The sequence below is a fragment of the Phyllostomus discolor genome, chromosome 10, assembly GCF_004126475.2.
Source record: "Phyllostomus discolor isolate MPI-MPIP mPhyDis1 chromosome 10, mPhyDis1.pri.v3, whole genome shotgun sequence".
NCBI classification, from domain to species: domain Eukaryota; kingdom Metazoa; phylum Chordata; class Mammalia; order Chiroptera; family Phyllostomidae; genus Phyllostomus; species Phyllostomus discolor.
In genome coordinates this window covers 8,905,791-8,927,387 of record NC_040912.2, presented here as the reverse complement: position 1 = coordinate 8,927,387, position 21,597 = coordinate 8,905,791, and positions in this window count along the sequence as shown.

Here is a 21,597-nt window from a genome sequence, read left to right as displayed (position 1 = left end):
AAGACTTCTGTGCTCCGTAGGAATTTGGGATAAAAGAACAGTTTCTCCGTCTGGGGGCTGTGAAAGGCATCCTCAGGCGCTCCCCTTTCTACACTTGCTGGTACCTTTCAACAACTTTCCAGAGAGATTCTCTGTGTGTGCAAAATGCAGAAAGGACTGCCAGTCCACTGTGAGCGATCTCAGACCACCTCCTTATGTCCTCTCCCTAAAGCCACAACTTCACTCTTTATTGTCCCCGATCCCTTTCCAGCGGGACTTGCTTGTTCCTTCTCATTTCATTTCAGACACAATAAAGATACAAATGATCACTTAGGTCTTTTTCTCTCTTCCCCTGGCATTCTGCTGTGTATTTTCATCAAAATGAGCTTTCCTGATTTTTTTTTTTTGAGCTTCCAGATTTTTTCTTTCTTCTAAAGTTTTTCTCACATGTTTCTCCCTCCAGACCAATACCTATTTAAATAGCTGGTCATTCTCATATTAGTGTCCAATTGTTTTTCCCTGTCAGATGTATTCCATATTTATCTGTCTTCCCCATACCCCCCTTTGGGTTTCTTAACAAAAGCAGAGTAGAAACAGTTAAGCAAAGCTGGCAAAGCTTTTTAAACAAAATGAACTGTGAAGCCAGAAGCAAACTCCACCTTCCTCTCTCTTTCTCTGGTCCCTATCCCCCCCGACCCCACCCAAAAAGGACATTTTATTTCAGGATTGCCTGTCAGTAAAGTAAAAAGCGTTCTTTAAAAAAAAATAAAAGTTTGAAAACAGACCAGCACCACCTTTGTTGTGTGACAGCGGCGTAATCTCCTTCTATAACGTGAGACAGTGTGCTTTTGGTATTAAAGTAATCCCTGGCAGAGCTGTGGCTGTCGAGTCTGGGTTAGCACTCCCCTCATCCAGCCCAGTTTTGAAAGGCTTAGAATTCTGCCACTTGAACGCACTTTGGTTCCAAACTGGCATCGGGGTCCTCACACTAAATTCAGTTTTGCTCCTCACACCCCACTCATTTCTATCTCCCTCAGCAGTTACTCGACTTTGTCCGGACAGTTCTAGAAAAGATGGAGAAATTGGCAAAGGGGAGAACTGTGCTAGGTGAATGAGGATCATTTTATTCTCTCAATGGTCCAGTAAAAAAAACCATGCAAATGTAAAATAAAAGGCCATAAATTCATAACTTAAAATACGTAGGTTGGCCTAGTTCATGCTTTTTAAAAATTGGACATAGCAAGGCACTTCAAAATGTCGCTTAAGGGAATATTACCGGTAATGGGTGTATTGAGTCTATTTCATACAGCTTTTGATTTAAAAAACTACACACACTTTTAAACTCTCTGTCAGCACAGAAAATGTCTGTAGGAAGACCAACTGCAGAATTCTGTCTGTTCTCATGTATGGTTTAATTTTTAAATGCAAAGGAGCAGAAGTATCAGAGTCACGAGCCACAGAGCAGCCAGCCCGGTCATGAATGTTGCATATTGCATCATATTCAAAACTCGCAAAGTCTCCAGGAGCTGCCTTGTGTGACAGGCATCAAGGACAGGAAAATAGAAATCCAGGAAACAGACAACATGACATGTCAGTAGAAAACTATCACCCGTGCGGCTCATCACAAGCATGGATTTTGTATTTTATCTTTGCAACGCGCAAATGGGAAACAGTTTTTGATGAAAACATTAGGGGCTGTTCTATTTCTGCCTTTGAACATGAAATAAAATTTTTTGGTGCTGGTGGTAATGTGGTGGGGATGGGGGTGGGTGCAGAGAGACGCTATGCTGGGGTTTTCTGAGTATTAGTCTATTTTCTGAATGTCTTAGACGGGTTCCCCCCCCCACAAAGGAGGAAAACAAAAAGTTGTTATGTCAAGATTTAGCAAGGATTCAGTGTGTTTGTACAATAATCTTTCAAAAGAAATTTCTTTATGCATTTTCTACGATAGTTCCAGATATGCAAATGCCTGTGCTGTTAATATGCATTCATAACATACACCAAACTGCTGTTCTACTCTCTGCTAAGAAAGCATGTTAACACCGATACTCCAAATAGAAACACGTTCTGAATTATAGACGAATACTCGGGGTATGGGGAGTGTATTATCATCATTTCTGTGTCTTCTCATTTTACAGCAATCACTGCTTATCAGAGTTTACATCTATAACTCAATTTGATATTAATCTAATAGACATGATCTTTGCTTCCAGGGACAGGGCAATTCATAGTAGTTTGTTTTTTTTTGAAGTGCCCAATGTCTGTCTGCCTCTCTCTTGCTTTCACTGGGTAAATCTATTTGTATATATTTCATTTGTAGAAACGACCCACTGAACATTTGAATACAATGTGCAAGGCAGGTGAAGCCAAACGCCTGAATTAAGATTTTAAGTGTTGTTATTTTGGGGTTATCCTGTTGGTACCTGCGTCTTAGCAAACGGGGGGTTCTGTGGACTTCCTTTTCCATAATTTAGGAGATCAGATCGGAACCTGGCAGGCATTGTTTCTGGCTTTGCAAGGGTGTAAATGAGGTAAATCAGCGGGATGTAGACAGAGTCCAGGCAGCAAAACCTCAAGACCAGAGTTTGTTCCCTGGAATTAGGATACCTCCTGAGAGAGATTTTGCACAACTTTTCTATCGCCTCACCGCACACCCCTCCGCCCCCCAACCCCTTCCCTTGTTTTTAAGCGCTTAGACAAATGCTTCAGGGCAGCAGGGGGCCGTGTGCCAGCCCAGTGTTAATCCCTGGAGTTTTAACTCTGTCATCTCCATTGGTTTGAAAGAGTTTTGTGGCGGTGGCAAGCCTCCCACTTTGGAAAACAGCCTGTGGGATTGGACTAAAAGTATTTAAACGATAAGGCAAAACGCAGAACAATCTTATTCCTCTCGAAGCCTCAGAGGGCTTAAAATATCATTTAAACATAGGCGTCTAAATGTTTTGTATATACATATATCTGTATCTATATCTACATTTACACACAAGGATTACTTAGACTAAAGAGACAATCTGGAAATAATTGGAGGGCAACGTCTGGATTGCCTTTTTACATTTACTTGAGAGTGAAGACTAGACTGAATTGTACTATTATGATGCCATAAATTATATTGTGGTTTATGCAGCTCACAAAACACTGCAACATCTAGTCTTCTATTTCAGCCCTTCCACGAAAGAGCACATCAGCCCTTTCCAGAAATACCTTTGTATTTTGTTTACTAACCTGCATTTATTAAATGCATTTTTCAATCTGTTGTTAAGCAAAGTCATCTAAACCTGCCAGTTAAAACTTCTACCAGTGCGAGAGAAAACCAGTATTATTGGACCAATTTGCTATAATTCCAGCCATTGGTTAAAAAAATAACAACTGTGCTTTACTCACTTCTGTGATCTTGCTATGAACAAATGCATAAACAAATGAATAAACAAATGTATAGTTTTCTTTAGGCTTACGAATGTTAAGAATTACTTATTATCTCTGATTAATGCTTTTTACAATACTCAATTAGAAATTATTGTTGTATTCTAATCAATGTATTGTGATGGTTATTTTTTAAATTTTATTGAATTTATTGGGGTGACACTGGTTAGTAAAATTATATAGGTTTCAAGTGCACAACTCTATAACACATCACCTGTGTATTGTATTGTGTTCACTGTCCAAAGCCAAGTCTGCTTTCATCACCTTTGTCCCCCTTTGTCCTCTTCTACCTCCCCCAGACACCCCCTCCCTCTGTTGTCTGGGTCTCTGAGCATTTTTTTAAATTAATCCCATACATTGTTTCACCAAACTTCCCAAACCCCACACCATTGGAGAACTGTCAGTCTGTTCCCTGTATCTATGAGTCTGCTTGTATTTTGTTTATTAGTTTGTTTTGTTCATTAGATTCCACATATGCGTGAGATCATATGGTACTTATCTTTCTCTGCCTGGCTTATTTCACCTAGCATAATATTTTCCAGGTCTATCCATGCCTGCACAAAGGGTAAGATTTCTTTTTTATGACTGAGTAGTATTCCATTGTATAAATGTACATGGTTGTTTTATCCACTCATGTTCTGATGGGCACCTAGGTTGCTTCCCAGTCTTGGCTATTGTAAATAACATGCAATGAACATAGGGGTGCATATATTGTTTTGAATTAGTGTTTCAGGTTTCTTCAGGTATATATAGAAGTGGAATTGCTGGGTCATGAGGCAGTTCCATTTTTAACTTTTTGAGGTACTTCCATACTGCTTTCCACAGTGGCTGCACCAATTTGCATTCCCACCAACAGTGCATGAGGGTTCCCTTTTCTCCACATCCTCGCCAGCACTTGTTGTTTGTTGATTTATTGATAATAGGAATTCTGACAGGTGTGAGGTGATATTTCATTGTGGTTTTAATTTGCATCTCTCTGATGATTAGTGATGTTGAGCATCTTTTCATATGTCTATGGGCCATCTGTATGTCCTCTTTGGAGGAGTGTTTGTTCAGGTCCTTTGCCACCCCCCCCCTTTTTAAAGTATTTTTTATTCATTATGCTATTACAGTTTCTCAATTTCCCCCCCTTATCTCCCCTCTGCCCTGCCCCCAACCCTCCAGTACCCCCCCTTAGTTCATGTCCATGGGTTGTATATGTAAGTTCTTTGAGTCCTCTATTTCCTATACCATTTTTATCTCTCCCCATCTATTTTATGCCTACCAATTATGCTTCTTCTTCCCTGTACCTTGTCCCCCCTATTCCTCCCTTCTCCCTTCCCACTGAAAACCCTCCATGTGATCTCCATTTCTCTGATTCTGTTCCTGTTCTGGTTGTTTGCTTAGTTTTTTGTTTGAGTTGTTTTTCTTTTCTTTTAGGTTCATTCGTTGATAGTTGTGAGTTTGTTGTCATTTGACTGTTCATATTTTTTATCTTCTTTTTCTTAGATAAGTCTCTTTAACGTTTCATATAGTAATGGCTTGGTGATGATGAACTCCTTTAACTTGACTTTATCTGGGAAGCTCTTTATCTGCCCTTCCATTTTTAAATGAAAGCTTTGCTGGATAGAGTAATCTTGGATGTAGGTCCTTGCCTTTCATGATTTCAAATACTTCCTTCCAGCCCCTTCTTGCCTGCAAGGTTCATTTTGAAAAAATTAGCTGATAGCCTTATGGGCACACCTTTGTAGGTAACTGTCTCCTTTTTTCTGGCTTCTTTTAGGATTCTCTCTTTGTCTTTAATCTTGGGTAACTTAATGATGATGTGCCTTGATGTATTCCTCCTTGGGTCCAACTTCTTTGGTACTCTCTGGGCTTCCTGGCCTTCCTGGAAGTCTATTTCCTTTGCCAGATTGGGAAAGTTTTCCTTCATTATTTGTCCAAATAAGTTTTCAATTTCTTGCTGCTGTTCTTCTCCTTCTGGCACCCCAATAAGTCAGATATTGGAACATTTCAGGTTGTCCCAGAGGTTTCTAAGACACTCTTCACTTTTTTGAATTCTTGTTTCTTCATTCTGTTCCTGTTGGATGTTTATTTTTTCCTTTTGTTCCAAATCATTACTTTGAGTCCTGGTTTCCTTCCTGTTACTGTTGGTTCCCTGAATATTTTGATTTATTTCACTTTGGGTCTCCTTCATTTGTTTTTTCATTTTTCGACCAAGCTCAATCAGATTTGTGAGCATTTTGATTACCAGGTCTTTAAATTCTTCATCAGATAGGTTAGCGATCAGATCACCTCCTGGCTTAGTTCTCTTTCTGAGGCCTTGCTCTGTTTTTCATTTGGGCCATATTTCTTTGTCTTGGCACAGTTGATAGGCTGTAAGGGGGCGGGGCCTCAGGTATTCACCAGGGCAGGGTAACTCTCCTTGCTGTGCTGCTGGTGGGGGAGGGGCCAGAGAGGAAATAGTGCAGCTCACCTGCTCATCTCTAGTGCACTTTTCAATGGACTCTCTCCTGTGAGACTGGGAGTTTCTCCCGCCGCTGTGGCAACTGCTGTAGTTCACAGTCATTTCTGAGTCTCAGTTTCCCCTTAAGTCAGCCCCTCCCATGCAGCCCTCGGAGCTGCAGTCTGCCCCCGTGGTCCGCCGCCTTACCAGTCTGGTTGTCTGGTTGATTTGTTCTTTAATCCCCTGGTTGTTGGAGTTCCATGCACTTTGATTTTCTGGCACGTTTGGTTGTTTATTGATTTTAGATTGGTTGTTACCCTCCTTTTGGTTGTGTGAGGAAGTGAAGGGTTTCTACCTATGCCTCCTTGGCCAGAACCCAGGAAGTATTCCTTTGCCCCTATCTAAATTGGGTTGTTTGGTTTTTTGGTGTTGAGTTTTATTAAGTTATAAATTTTGGAAATTAATCTCTTACCATATGTATCATTGGCATATATGTTCGCCCTTTCACTGGGTTGTCTTTTCATTTTGTTGATGGTTTTCTTTTCTGTGCAAAAACGTTTTACCTTGATGTAGATCCGTTTGTTTATTTTTTTCTTGTGTTTTTCTTGCCCAAGGAGATCAGAAAATATTGCTGTGAGAAATGTTTAAAATTTTCCTGCTTATGTTTTCTTCTAGGATTTTTATGGTTGTGAGTCTAACATTTAAGTCTTTAGTCCATTTTTGTTTTATTCTTGTGTACAGTAGAAGAAGGTGGTATAGTTTCATTTTTTTGCACATATCTGTCTAATTTCCCCAACACCATTTATTGAATAGTCTGTCTTTACCCCATTGTATGTTATTGCCTCCTTTGTCAAATATTAATTGACCATAAAGGTGTGGGTACCGTGCCGTTTTGATAACTATGGACTGTAGTATAGTTTGATATCAGGCAGCATGACTCCTCTAACTTGTTCTTCTTTCTCGAGATTGCTGTGGCCATTCAGGTTCTTTTGTGGTTCTGTATAAATTTTTGGATTACTTGTTCTAGTTCTGTGAAATACACCTTTGGTATCTTGATAGGAATTGCATTAAATCTATAGGTTGTTTTGGGTAGACATTTTATAGACATTTTAATGATGTTCTTTCTTCCTATTCATGAACACAGTATATGAAGCCTGTCCAGAAAAAGTCCAACCATTGCTAATATAACGAAAACAGTTTGCACGACATTGATGTAACCTGGCAGCCAAAAAAGAGTGGACTGGAACACGCATTGCGAACAATAATGACTTCGCTGTACTAGTCAGTGGGAGCTGTAGATGCCATTAAGTGAGCATGTGTACTGTGTGGCTGTTGCATTCAAAATATGACTGAGTGAGTTGAGCAATGATCTGCATCCAATTTTGCATTAAGCTTGAACATTCCTCCGTGGAAGCTATTCAGATGATTCAGAAGGCTACAGTTATGGGCAACTGGTGTTTGACAGCTTCATCACAACAATGTGCCCACTCATGCATCATGTCTTGTGCAGAGTTTTTTGTGAAACATCAAATCACCCAGATGACTCAGCCCCTACAGCCCAGATTTGGTGCCCGGTGTCTTCTGCCTTTTCCCCAAATTAAAATCACCTTTCAGAGAAAAGAGATTTCAGACTGTCGATGAGATTTAGGAAAATATGACAGTGTGAGGTCCCAAGGCACCTACTTTGAAGGGGACTGAGGCGTCACTGTCCTATGTACAGTGTTTCTTGTATCTTGTCTCTTCTTCAATAAATGTCTCTATTTTTCACATTACATGGCTGGATGCCTTCTGGACAGACCTCATATGCTTCCACTTATTTGTATTTTTTTCATTTTCTTTCTTCATTGTCCTATAATTTTCTGAATAAAGGTCTTTTACATCCTTGGTTAAAATTATTCCTAGATATTTTATTTTATTTTGTTGATGCAATTGTAGATGGGATTGTTTTCTTAGTTTCTCTTTCTGGTAGTTCATTACTGGTGTATGCAAATGCAACTGACTTCTGGATATTCATTTTGTACCTTAAAACTTTACTGAGTTCATTTATCAGTTCTCATAGTTTGGTTTTTATTTTTTTGGTGGAAATTTTAGGGCTTTCTATGTACAGTACCATGTGATCTACAAATAACAGTTTTATTTCTTCATTTCCAATTTGGGTGCCTTTTATTTTTTCTTGTCTGATTGCTGTGTCTAGGAATTCCAGGACTATGTTGAGTAAGAGCGGTAAAAGCAGACATCCCTGCCTTCCCAACCTTAAGGGAAATGCTTGTGGTTTTTGCCCATTGAGTATGATGCTGGCAGTGGGTTTGTCATATATGGTCTTTATTACATTAAGGTATATTTTCTCTATCCTCACTTTGATAAGAGTTTTTATCATAAATGGGTGCTAAATTTTATCAAATGCATTTTCTGCATCTATTGATATGATCGTGTGGTTTTTATCCTCCATTTTGCTTATGTTGTATATCATGATTATTGATCTACAAATATTGTATAAACCTTATATCCTTGGAGTGAATCCCACTTGGTCATGGTGTATGATCTTTCTAATGTCTTGGTGGACCTGGTTTACCAATGTTTTGTTGAGGATTTTAGCATCTATGTTCATCAGGGATATTGACCTACAATTTTATTTCTTTATAGTGTCTTTATCTGGTTTTGGAAGTAGGATAATGCTGGCCTCATAAAATGAGCTTGAGTATCTTCCCTTCTCTTGAATTTTTTGGAATAGTTTTAGAAGAATAGGTGTTAGTTCTTTGAATGTTTGGTAAAATTCACCTGTGAAGCCATCTGGTCCAGAACTTTTGTTTGTTGGGAGTTTTTGATTGCTGCTTCATTTTTGTTAGTTGTAATCTCCCTATTAAAGTTTCCTGATTTCTTTTGGATTCAGTTTTTGAAGATTGTATTTTTCTAGGAATCTATACATTTTGTCCAGATTGTCCAATTGGCTGGCATATAATTGTTTGTAATATTTTCTTATAATCCTTTGTAATTCTTCGGTGTCAGATGTTACTCTCTTCTTTCATTTCTGATTTTACCGATTTGGGTCTTCTCTTTTTCTCAATGAGTCTGGTTAAAGGTTTGTCCATCTTGTTTATCTTTTCAAAGAACCAGCTTTTAGTTTCATTGATCTTTTGTATTCTTTTTTAAGAATCTATTTCATTTATTTCTCTGATCTCTATTACTTCCTTTCTTTTATTCACTTTGGGATTTGTTTGTTTCTCTTTTTCTAGTTCCTCTAAATGTAAAGTTAGATTCTTTATCAGAGATTTTTCTTGTTTCTTGAGGTTGGCCTGTAAATGCTGTGAATTTCCCTCTTAGGATTGCTTTAGCTGTGTCCCATAGACTTTGGGCTGTTGTGCTCTCATTTTAATTTGTTTCAGGTATCTTTTAGTTTCTTCCTTGATCTCACTGTTAATCCATTCATTGCTTAGTAACATGTTATTTAGCCTCCATGTCTCTAGGTGTTTTTCAATTTTTTTCTTGTGATTGAGTTCTAGTTTCATACCATTATGCTTAGAGATGATGCTTGGCATGATTTTAATTTTCTTAAATTTATCGAGGCTTGTTTTATGTTCTAACATGTGGTTTATCCTGGAAAATGCTCCAGATACACTGGAAAAGAATGCATATTCTACTGGTTTGGGGTGTAATGCTCTGAAGATATCAATTAAATCCATCTGATCTAGTGTGTCACTTAAGGTCACAATTGCCTTGTTGATTTTCCATCTGGAAGATCTATCCACTGGTGTCAATGGGTGTTAAAATCCTGTACATGACTGTATTGTTGTCAATCTCTCCCTTTATGTCCATCAAGATTTGCTTTATAGATTTAAGTGCTTCTATGTTGGGTTCGTAATTATTTTCAATGTAATGGTTCTTTTTAAACATAGAAAACAGAAGCACATTTTTGTCTTTTACTGTTACATTAATCCATTTGGTAAGTTTGGAGTGGGTGCTTTATGCAAGAGATGTTTTTGCAAAAGTTATGTGCAAACTGCATCTTTTTAATCTAGTTTTTTAAAATATTCTTTTTTAAATTTTTATTTATTTGTTTTTAGAGAGAAGAGAAGAGAGGGAGAAAGAGAGGGAGAGAAACATCAATGTGTGGTTGCCTCTTGCATGCCCCCTACTGGGGACCTGGCCTGCCACTCAGGCACCTGCCCTGACTGGGAATCAAACTGCTGACTCTTTGGTTCACAGGCTGGCATTCAATCCACTGAGCCACACCAGCCAGAGCTAAAATCAAGTTTTATGTTCAATGCTTTAAGATGACATGCAGGTGCTTTTGTGTCTCTTTTGGCCTCTCTGATCTCAGCTTCTGCTCCCCTCCTCTCTCTCAGCCCAGCCACACTGGTCCTCAGCTATTCCTTGCACACTCAACCACATTTCCACCTCAGGACCCTTGCCCTTCCTTCTCCCTGAAACCCTCTTCCTGGACATCCCCATAGTTCCTTCTCACATCCTTCAAGTCTCTACTCAAATGTTCCCTCTCGTGGAGATCCCCCTTGGCCACCCTAATTCATTATGTACCCCTGTACCCACCCACCCCTCCCTTTCCACCTTCCAGTTTTGCTTTTCTCCATAGCACTTGCCACTTGCCAGCACAAGGCATTGCCTATTTACTGTGTGTATTAATGCGCAGTTCTAGTGCTTACATGTGAAAGGCAGTAAGTCCACACTTGTTGACAGAAGACATTTATTCCAGGCACTGGGTTGGTGGTAAAATAGCCGTGGCAAGGCTGCTGGGGAGTTTTCAGCCCAGAAGAGGGAATGCACAATATACAGGTAAACACAGAAACGTGAAATTTACATATGGGTGGCTACAGAGACTCATGGGAAGATCTACTTGATTAAGGCACCTGGCAAGTCCTTTCTGAATCATCTCTGAGCTGAGACATGAAGGGTGAGCTGCAGAGACAAGGGCACAGGGGACATGGCTAATGTTCTGGGGAGATCAGGAGGACCACAGCACAGTGGGAGTAAGGATAAGATTGTGTGAGGTTATGTAGGTCATGGTGAAGAATTTATTTTAAAGGAAGTCATGGGAGCGCTTCAGACAGTTTGAGATTTCAAAAGATCACTCTGGCTGTTCCCAAGAGAAGGACTGGAGAGAGAAAAAGAAGAAATGGAGAAGATTTACTAAGCCTATGAGAGTAGACAGAGCAAGAGGAGGCTGGCTGGGGAAATGGGGAAATGGGTAGAGGAGCTCTGGGGATGTCTGCATCACATGTACTTGGAGGTAGAATCAACAGAACTTGCTGACGGACCGGATGTGGGAACGTTACTTAACCTCTCTCTGGTCATGACAGTGATGAACAGTGTTCTTTTGTACGCAGTCTGCCAGGCACCAGGCCCAGTGCCTCACATCCATTGTCTCCTGGGACCCTTGCAATGAGGTGATGATCTCCACTGTAGAAGTTGTGAAACGGCTAAGAGAGGTTAACTAATGTAGCCACGACTGCTCGGTTTTAAGTAGGAAAGCCATGCCTTGGAACCATGTCTGTCTGAATCCAAACCCTAGATCTCAACAACTACACTTTAGAATCTTAAGAATTAAAGGACCAAATTTCAACGGACTTCATAGTACCATTTCTAGTACAAAATAAATCCTGAATAAATAATAAATATCAGGTGAAGTAAAAAAAATAACCAGGTATCTATCCACAGACTGAAAAATTATCCTATTAAGGTATCTGGTGACTTAAGCTCTTTTACTACACATTTCGTTAGGTTGGTGTGTACAGGTTAGGACAGTAGACTGCCATGTACATCATATAACATGATGTAATGATGTAACATCATGACAGGGAGCTTCTACTTGCTAGAGGAGTTCAGGGTTGAGTTGTTCAATTATTCCTTCATTTTTTTTCTTTCATTTCTTTCTTTGACAAAACACTTGTGTTACCCTTCTAGCTATTATGAGGGGACGTAAAGGTAAATAACAGAGACCCCACCTTTCAAGGAAGTTAGAGTTGAATTAGCACATAAAATACGTTCATAATTGTCTCATTAGAAACAGTGTGAGCTCACTGTGAGAAGGGAGATTGTTGGTAGGGAAAAGAAAACATTTGAGTAGTGCTCGCAGGCATATGGAGGCCTTCTTGTTTTCACCTTTATTTGAAATAGAATAGAGACTGAGAAGTATTGTGGCAATAAGTGTGCAACTCCATTGAGTCTGACAGACTGAGCACATCTGTGTCATATGAGCTCAGGCAAGAAACAGAGCATGACCACAGCCTCCCTCCTGCCCCCTCCAGATGCCGACCACCTCTCCCTAGGAGAAGCCACTATCCTGCCTTCTTGTTTTGTATTTTTATATTGTTGTACAGTTACAGTTGTCTGCATCCTCCCCACCCTGGGTCACTCTCGCCTGTCTTCTAACAGCATCAATTGCATTTGTCCATTTTGTGCATTACAGAAATGGAGTCATTTGGTATGTACTTTTTGGGGGCTGACTTCCTCATTTCAACATTTTGGTTATGCAGCGTATCCGTGTGGTTGCACAGAATTGCAGCTCATTCAGCCTCATTGCTGTCTCTTCTCAGTTGTGCAGCCCTGCCACGGGTTGTTTCTCCTTCTATTGTTGACAGGTCTTTGGATAGTTTCCAGCTTGGGGTTATTAGAAGTAGTGCTATTCTAGCACACATGATTTTGTGAACATGTATCTGTTAGGTGTGTTCTACCCCTAGGTATATATCCAACAGAAATGCATCCATGCATTCTGCATGTATGATTTTAAGGGAATTTTAGAATAGACATTTGGAAAGAGTTGATCTTGACTAATTCCTAACACGATGACCACACACTTTGTAATCATTACATGAGACCAATAGCATTATCCCAACTCTATAAACTCATGTCTTCCAATCAAGGAGGGTATTGATCACAAATCTATAAATGCTCATTGAATGATTCCTATATATCAAAACACTGTGATGTCAGAGAAAGAGTAGAAGACACAATCCTGCCCTTCAAGAAATCTAGAGTCCCGCTGAGGAAGGAAAACTCACAAACGTAAAGCATTGAGATGCATGAAGGGTAGACTATGATGTGGAGTATCAAACAAAATAAGTATCTGCTTTATTTATCTCACATTGTTTAGGAAGATGGTGTGGATTTAAGGTTATGCAATTGTCCTGGCTGGCATAACTCAGTAGACTGAGCGCGGACTGCGAAACAAAGCATCGCAGGTTCGATTCCCAGTCAGGGCACATGCCTGGGTTGCAGTCCACGGCCCCCAGCAACTGCACATTGATGTTTCTCTCTCTCTTTCTCCCTCCCTTCCATCTCTAAAAGTAAATAAATAAATAATCTTTTAAAAAGTTAGTTTCTTAAAAAAAGATTATGCAATTGTTTTGCCAAGAACATATTTCAGGATGCTTGCACTTAAAGGGTACTGTAGTTTTATTTTAAGTTTTAAAACACAGTGGCTAAATGATTCAGGCTTATATTTGACCATTATTAGCATTGACTCATATTTTTGAGCACTTTCTTGGCATCAGCGTTCCTGCTCATGTGACATTACTCTTACGATAGCTGTAGGAAGATTCTGTGCATGAGCAGACCAGCACAGTTGTTAGAGCACTGTTTGTGGAGCCAGACCCCTGGTTCTGCCACTTTCCAGCTGATCGTCTCTGAGCAAGGTCCTGTGCTTCAGTTTTTTTGTTCATCAAATGGGGACAATTATATTCCTACCACACAGGCTGTAAAATAAAAACAGCTAAAACAGCCAGCACCTTGTAAGCATTGCATTATTATTTGATGGATTATTTTGAAATAAAAGTTAGAGCAGGGAAGAACTGAGTAAAAGGCACTTCAATGAAGCAATTTCTCAACTCTGGAAAACAAGGCTCGTGTCTATGCAACACCCTCGGGTCCTCCAAGCACGTGGGGTGTTGATGGAGACCCAAGTTATGGTATCAGTGAAACCAAGTATTCTGAAAATACTGTAGACCTCTGCTTGCAATGTCAGCACTTGGGTGGGGGGGGGGGGTCAACAAATATGGTGACATCTTAAGGACGAGCGATATCCCAGAGCAGGTTGAACCAGTGTGCAGAGCTCCTGCAGCCTTGAGCTGCCTGGCTGTGTGCACTCCATCTCTTTCCCAGAGAAACCCTGCAGGCTCTGCTCTGGCTCTCAAACCTCCTTTTTAAATTTTTTTAAGTAAATCTAACTCAAGAACGTAATGACTAAAATGAGAAAAATGATAGTTCATAGTAGGTCGTGTAAATGATTAATCCAAATTAGAACGGAAAGTCAATGGGATGCAAGAACACACATTCTAAAAGGAGCTCGGATACTTTCAGACACACAGAATCATTCATTTAGTCACCTGATAAGGAAAATGATTCACTATCTGCTCTAAAAGATACTGGAAGACGTGTCCAGCCAGCAAGCTTAGAATATCATGAACTCAGCTACATAATCTTAAAACTTTACGTGACAAACACAGACAATAAACAAATACAAATGGTTAAGCATAAGCTGATAAGAATGCAATCAAAATACTTTGGAACCTCTCGGTGGCTTTGATGGGGAAAGTATGTTGCACACCCATCGGGTAAGCAAACAGAAGCATTTTTAGTCCTGGTGTTTGCATGCTTACAGACATCCGTGCCCATGAGGTGATGTGGGGAACCAAAGCATGAGGTTGAAGGGGGAACCTTGCTAAGGCACTGCGTGGTTGAAATGCACAGAGGCGGGACCCAGTCTCTCCCCAGGGAATTCCCGTACCGGTCCTAGATTCTGCCCTGTGCAAAATCTTATAACCCCTAGATCACATTTAAAAAAAAATCATGGTTTACCCTTAATGGCAATAAAATAAGCAGCTAACAAATCCTATGCAAAATGAAAAAAGCCCAACTCATTGTCTGTGTCATTGTCCTTTACACTTCTGGTTGGCTAGCTCGGTTTTGCTGGCAAATCTCATGTAATGACAATATATTTTCCATTTGTGTTTTAAAATAGCAGTCCTAACCCACTGTCATTGTAACATATGTGGTAAGTTGTTATTCCTGGGATGGTGATAAATTTGTGGTGATCCAGTCACATCCTCTTGGTTTGGAATTAGTCTTTCTCCTCTGATTTCCCACTGCATTTCGTGTGTATTATTGTGCTTAGCATAATTTGCTTTGTAGTGTAGCTATTTGTGAATGCATCTGTCTCCCTCGCTTGATAGGGAGGACAAAAAACAATCTCGAATTTCTGTTTATTTCATTTTGTTTCGCAGTCCCTGAGTCACACAACGCACTGATTTGTGCATAGTAGGGATTCAATAAATATTGGCAGCAGAGTTGACCGACTGCAGTCACAGCACATTTGGCTGCAAACACCTTAGACTCATGAAGCCCATCTGTCAATCAAAGCTGTGATCTTTGTTTCATTAACACCATGCCTAGACAATGAGGAAGTAAGTCCGCAACAAAGAGCTTCACGCTCCACATGTCCTAAGTTAGATGGCCGATGATATAACTTCTTAAGTAGCAAAAATCCCGTGGAAAGCAAGTGGCTATGTAGTGACAATAATGGCCCATAATTTCATCCTGTCTGCATGTGGAAATTGAAACCAGCTATCTCCTTCTGCCTTTTTATCCATAAAGGCGAGTCCAGTGCTAATTATTTGTTTCAAAAACTAGTGCCATTTTTTTCACTAAGCAGTCTGCCATTCGTTTTGGCCACCAGCACTGGTACTAGATCCAGTCTAAGATCGACGCACATGGCCTTGGACTCCATCATTGGCCAGTGTCATTTTCTGGAGGAAACATATTGTTATCCTTTTGGTTTAAAGATTAAGCATTCCCCAGCCGGATTGCCTACCCTTCACAGGATGTAGGTGTCGCTGGTGAGTGGCGATGACAACTTGTAGTCACCAGCTCTGCTGTTTCTGCTGCCATTGCTTTTTGGAGATGGTTGACATTTGTAAAAAAAAAAAAAAAGAAAGAAAAGAAAAGAAAAAATAAAGGAAGGGACCATCCTCAGTCAGGCTCCATCTGGCCCTGCCGGGTATTTGGCCGCTCAGGCAGCCCGTACGTTTGGTGCACTGATAAGGAGTGGCAAAGCCGCAGTATTGATATCAATCCTCTGTTCTGCAAGCAGACATCCCCCGGATTAGCGTCGCTCACAAACAGTGCATGCTGGGGGGGGGGGGGGGGGGCTGAGAGAGGATCAGTGCAGAACAGGAAATGGGAGTGAGCACGTTCTGCTCTCGGAATTCAAGATTAGACAGGACACCTAGAGACGACACGTATTCGACACTGAACAGCGGCAGTTCTTGAACGTGCAGCGTGGGCCGTGAGCAGAACATGCTGCCTGCCCACGAGGAGCCCCTGGTCTTTAGGGGAATCCAGACTCCTGGAGGTACATCCCTGAAGTGGGGGGTGGGGGGAGAATCCATTCTCCAAGCTCCGTAGAAGAAGTCTATCTCTTTCCGGTCTGATGGAATGAACACTCTTACCTGAAAGAACTGTAAAGCTTTTGTAAGAAGAAAAGATAGATTGAAAAGGACATTCTGAAATGTAACTCTTATGGCCTTTGAGTGCTTGGTTTTCCATTGTTCTTCAGGAGGCTCAGAAACTTATTTCTATTTTTTAAAAGATTTTATTTATTTATTTTTAGAGAGCAAAGGGAGGGAGAAAGAGAGAGAGAGAGAGAAACATCAATGTGGGGTTGCTGGGGGTCATGGCCTGCAACCCAGGCATGTGCCCTGACTGGGAATCGAACCTGCGATGCTTTGGTTCGCAGCCTGCACTCAATCCACTGAGCTATGCCAGCCAGGGCTTATTTCTGTTTTCTACGGCAATGCTAGTCATAACTAAATAGGAAGTGTAAACCATATACACGAGGTGGTGTGGCCATTAATTCAGAATCTCTGAGCTGCACGAAATGATGAGTTTAGTGAGCCCTAGCCACTTTGCTTTCATAGGTCTTGTCCTCCATAAAAACAAAAATAACAATAAAAACTGTAGTTGATGATTGTGTTGGTACAAAAAAAAAGATAATGTAAGGTGTGCCTGAAGAACAGCTCGCCTGTCCCTGGAGACAGGGCCTGGCCAACAGCATGTTTTAAACCTGCACGTGGTTGAGAATCACTGTGCTTTGAGAGCTACCCACTAACCTACAAGAACCCGAGGAATAACTTCTGGAGCTGTCTGCCTCCTCCTCTCCCTCCGCCTTCCAGTTTTCGTAAGCCACCCACTTCCCCTGTGAAATACACCTGGTTTGGGGATGTGGCAGAATGGGTATAGCACAGGGACTGCCAGATTTAGCAAATAAAAATGCAGGGGGGGCCGGTGCTGATGGAGTTCCAGACATATTTAGGTGCGGAACGACTGATGCTGAAAGGACTCGTCGTCTATCTGAAATTCAAATGTAGCTGGGCATCCCGTGTTTTACCTGGCAGCTCTGCGAGCTTCCTTTATTCTCGGATCCCAAGATCTGTTCCCTTGTGAAACACTCTTTCTGATCAATATGCCGTGTGCAGATAGCGTATGTGAAAGAATGCTCCGTAGACAGTTCACAAGAGCCACTCACAAAAAGCGTTGTGTGGTCCAAGGTGTGGGCTCTAAAGCATGATCTCTTGGAGTCTTCCCCATGCCAACGCTCACCGTGACCGTCCAAGGGCCGGCTGTGGTAGGAGTGTGCCCCAAGCTTACCAGACCACTGACGGGTGTCCTTTCTTTCTGGAGTCTCTTGCTCACCTGTGATTTCTGATGGGACACCCTTAGCACCCCTCCAAGGGCCAACATGGCTTTATTCGTGGAGAGTGTGATGGGTATTCCGAATCTGCTTCACCGACTTCCCCTTTCCTCTTTTCCTCAACTGTTGACGGCTTCTGTGGTGGGGAATAGACAGCAGGGGGACATCCCCTTTGTCGTCTGTCTCCAGCGTTTTATTTATTGTCTCCCTTCGGGAATGGGGTGGGTTCAGTGACAGCTGTCTCGCACCTTGCGGGAGGGGGGGCAGTCTGTGGAATCGTGGGTTTTACCTTGTTGTTGAGTGGAGGGCACTTAAGTGGGTGCATAGACCCAGCTGCATCCTTTGTGGGGCCCAGAAGGAAGTGAAGATGCAGGGCTCCTTGCTCAGAAATGAAGACTAGAAAGGCGGTGACAGCAGCTCGTTGAACCAAACGCAGGTCCTCTCTGAGCACAGGCTCCTGACCCCAAGCACAGGGGGCACGCTCACGCCATCAGCCCCGCTGCAGCCCCATCCTCAGTGCCCGCCGCACGCTGAGCGTCCTTGCCCCCACACCTGCAGGGGTTGTTTCAAAGGCAAGTAATCAGGACCAGCTCTTCAGATACCAAGAGGTCACAAGCAGAACTATGAGATCACTAGACGGGGCCCCAGAGGACATGGAATTTTGACATTTTGCTGGTGGAAGATTTTTGCGTTAATTTTGAATTTTAAAAATGCTGTGTTAAAACATTGCAGATTCTGACTTGTTCTTATTTAACAAATCACAACTTTCATTATTTCTAAGTTTCTAGACGTGTTGGTTTATTGTGTTGAAGTTTTGCTTTCTTGTTGTGGCCATCTGCTTCTGAGTGCTAAGAGTCATTTCTTCATGTTTTAGCAAAAATGCTCTTCTTTTCTTCAGGGGATGAGCCCTCTGCCGCTTCTAGCCCCCATGCTCCCCATGAGGCTGACTCCACTCCCAGAGACAGGCTAGACCCAGGGCCCAGCCCTAGCCCATCAGCAAATTCTCTGGGATCAGCATGTGACTCACGTGAGCCCAGTGAGAGCCCCAGGCTCTTGATGAATTACCAGAAAAAGGCACTCCCTTTCCATCAGGGGTGCTGAGCTAGAAGAAAGTTGACCTGGAGCTGCTGGTGTCACCTTGGCCACTTCTCAGAAGATGCTGATTGGCACTCAGACAGAGAGGAGACAAGACATAGCATGGGGAAGATTCCTGATGACAGTTTTGAGCACCTGGATCAAGCCATACCTGAAGCAGTATTGAGCACAGGCTTTTAGTTATGGAAACAATAAATTCACTTTTTAAAAAATTCTGACCTGAGTTTCTGTCACTTACCACTAAGAGCCCCGACAAACATGATGCACAGAGATTTCAGGCTGGAGATGACAAATGGGGGCATGGCAGAAGTGGCCTCAGGTACACCAGAGTCACTCTCAAGGTGTGTTTATTATACCTTTCCCCAGACTATGCCACATGTCTTCTTATTGGTACCTGAACTGCTACCTACAATTGCTGCGAGGAACCAGAAACTGTCTGACGACCCCCCTCCCTCTTTGGACTGTATACAAGTCCCTCAGGAGGCTATTGATGGGGGGCGGGGGGCTTTTATCCGGTGCTTCCTAAGGGTTAGGCTCTATTGGGTGCTTTATCTCATTATCTAGTTGTCACGAGAGTCCTATAAAGTACCTGTGCCTTTTTTACTCATACTCACGTGCCGGGCTTGCCACTCTGTGTGTGTGTGTCAGGGGCCAACTACGTAACCACTTCTTTGAAGTTACTTCCCCTGCGAAAGTATATGAAAAACTCAGGAACAGCTCGCTCAGTTCCTTAAAACAGGGTAGGTAAACTTTTTCTCTAAAAGGCCACCTTGTGAATATTCAAGGCTTTGCAGGTCACGAGGTCTCAGTGGCTACTGTAAAGTGAAACAGCCTAGGTGCACGGGCAGACGGCTGGGCCGTGTTCTCACAGGACTTCCTTTGTGGGCCCCCAAACTTGAACTCCCTTCAGTGTTCACATGTCACAGAATATTGGTTCTTCTTTTGGTAGTGTTCATCTATGTTTTAAAAAACGAAACCATTCTTAGCTCTTGGCCTGTACAAAACAGATGGTGGACTGAATTTTGCCTATAAGCACTAATTTGCATACCTTGGTTTAGAACTTACACCCAGACTTTCCAATAGAAATGTAATCTAAGCTGCGTAGGTAATTAATTAAAAATTTTCTGGTATCCATTAGTAAGAAAGGGCAAAATGAAATAAGTAAAATTAATTTTAGAAATATATCTAACTCCAGTATAACCAAAATACTACCATCTGAATATGTAAGATAAAAATTTATTACTGATGTGTTTTATATTGTTTTTGTACTAAGATTTTGAAATCTGTTATGTATTTTATATTACAATACATCACCATTTGTGTGCCAAATTTTTACCAGAAATACTTGATTTTATTTAGGTTTCATAAGCTTCACAGTAAAGAAATAGATTCACATACACAAATCGTGAAAAAAAATTCCTAAAAATTTTCCAGTACTTGAATCAAGTTAACAGTTTTTTAAATAAGTTAATTAAAAGTAAAAATTTACAGTTTTAGTTACTCCAGCCACATTTTAAGTGATCAATAGCTACTATATTGGATAGCACAGACTTAGAACGATGAACGATTTAAAATTATTTTTAGTTTTATTTATTTTTGCCAATAGAAGTGGTTCTACTCACATAGCTTGGAATTGCTGTTAAATGGTGATTGTGTAAAAAACAGGCTCTGTTAGTTTTTAAATGTTTTTAAATCATCTTTAGACAATGTACCCCCCATAGCCTGGGCCCCGGGTGTCTCAGAGCCCCCTGCCTCTGTTTACCCCTGAAAGCCATCATGGCTGAAATGGAAGACCAAGGGAGAGAGAACTATGAGAGATTGCCAAAGAAATATCTGGCTGTAGATCATGTAGGGCCTGGGAGGCAGCGGTGAGGACCTTGAACTTCCTAAGCATGGTGGGCAGTCATTGGAGGGCTCCGGACTGCCCCTGGGGACAAGGCTTAAGGGGAGCAAAAGTAAAGCCGGGCCTGCCGTGAGGCCACTATAGGTGTGCGGGTGACAGGGGATGGTGGGTGTGAGCCCCGACGTCAGGGGGCGCCTGCCGTTCTCCCTGAAGTAGGCACTCCGGTTGTGCAAATTTGGTTGTACAATCCTGGGGGTTAGCATGTCCTTAAATTTCAGCTCTGGTGGCTTGGATAAGAGAGGGTTCCTGGTAGCACTCGAGAGAAGTCGCCAGAATTGGGACCCGCTGTGAAAGAAGATCCCACAGACGCTGCTGGTGGAACGGGTCTGGAATGCGAGAAGAAGAGGGGAGTCACCACATTCTGTATTTGCCCCGTAAGTCGAGCCAGCCCACAGCGCAGCCTGCTCCGCTCCTCTCTCTCCACGGCCAAGTTCACCAGAACGCCGAGTTGTCTTGCACATAGAAGGCAAGGAAACACTTTCGAAATTGCAGGGATTCAGTCGCAAAGCCCCGATCTCCATTGTAACAAAGGTCACGTTGTGCTAAAGCTGGACGGTGTGTGGTTCCACTTCACGGTGAACTAGCACAGGGCTGGCCCACCCTTAATGCCACTCACAGGAAGCCTCCGCAGGCACCAGAACCACAGGGTTTCTGCTCTGCAGGAACTCAGCTTCGCCCTTCTTGACAGCAAAGGCTGCTCTGACCCTTCATCCCATCAAGCCAAGTGGATCCCCCCCCCCACCCCAACTCCTGGCCGTGTCCTGGGTCTGTAATGGAAACCCAGACTTGTTCTTAGCCTCTTTTCCCACCCTCCCCCACCCCATCACCCTCTCCACCCTCTTACATCCCATTTTACAACACACAAAGCAAGATAGCCTTTGTTAAAAAGTTTAATGTTCTTAATTAGTTGAATCGGTTGGGCTAATTAGAATACCAATTAGAACTGGCGGGGCCATCGTAATTTGAAAGTGCTGCGGTCTAGTGTTAATCGCTATTAAACCTTATAGTTTGTGAAAGACAGAGAGTGGATGAATTCACAAAATACGATTTCAAATGTTAAAGGTCCGTGGTCAGGAGGGG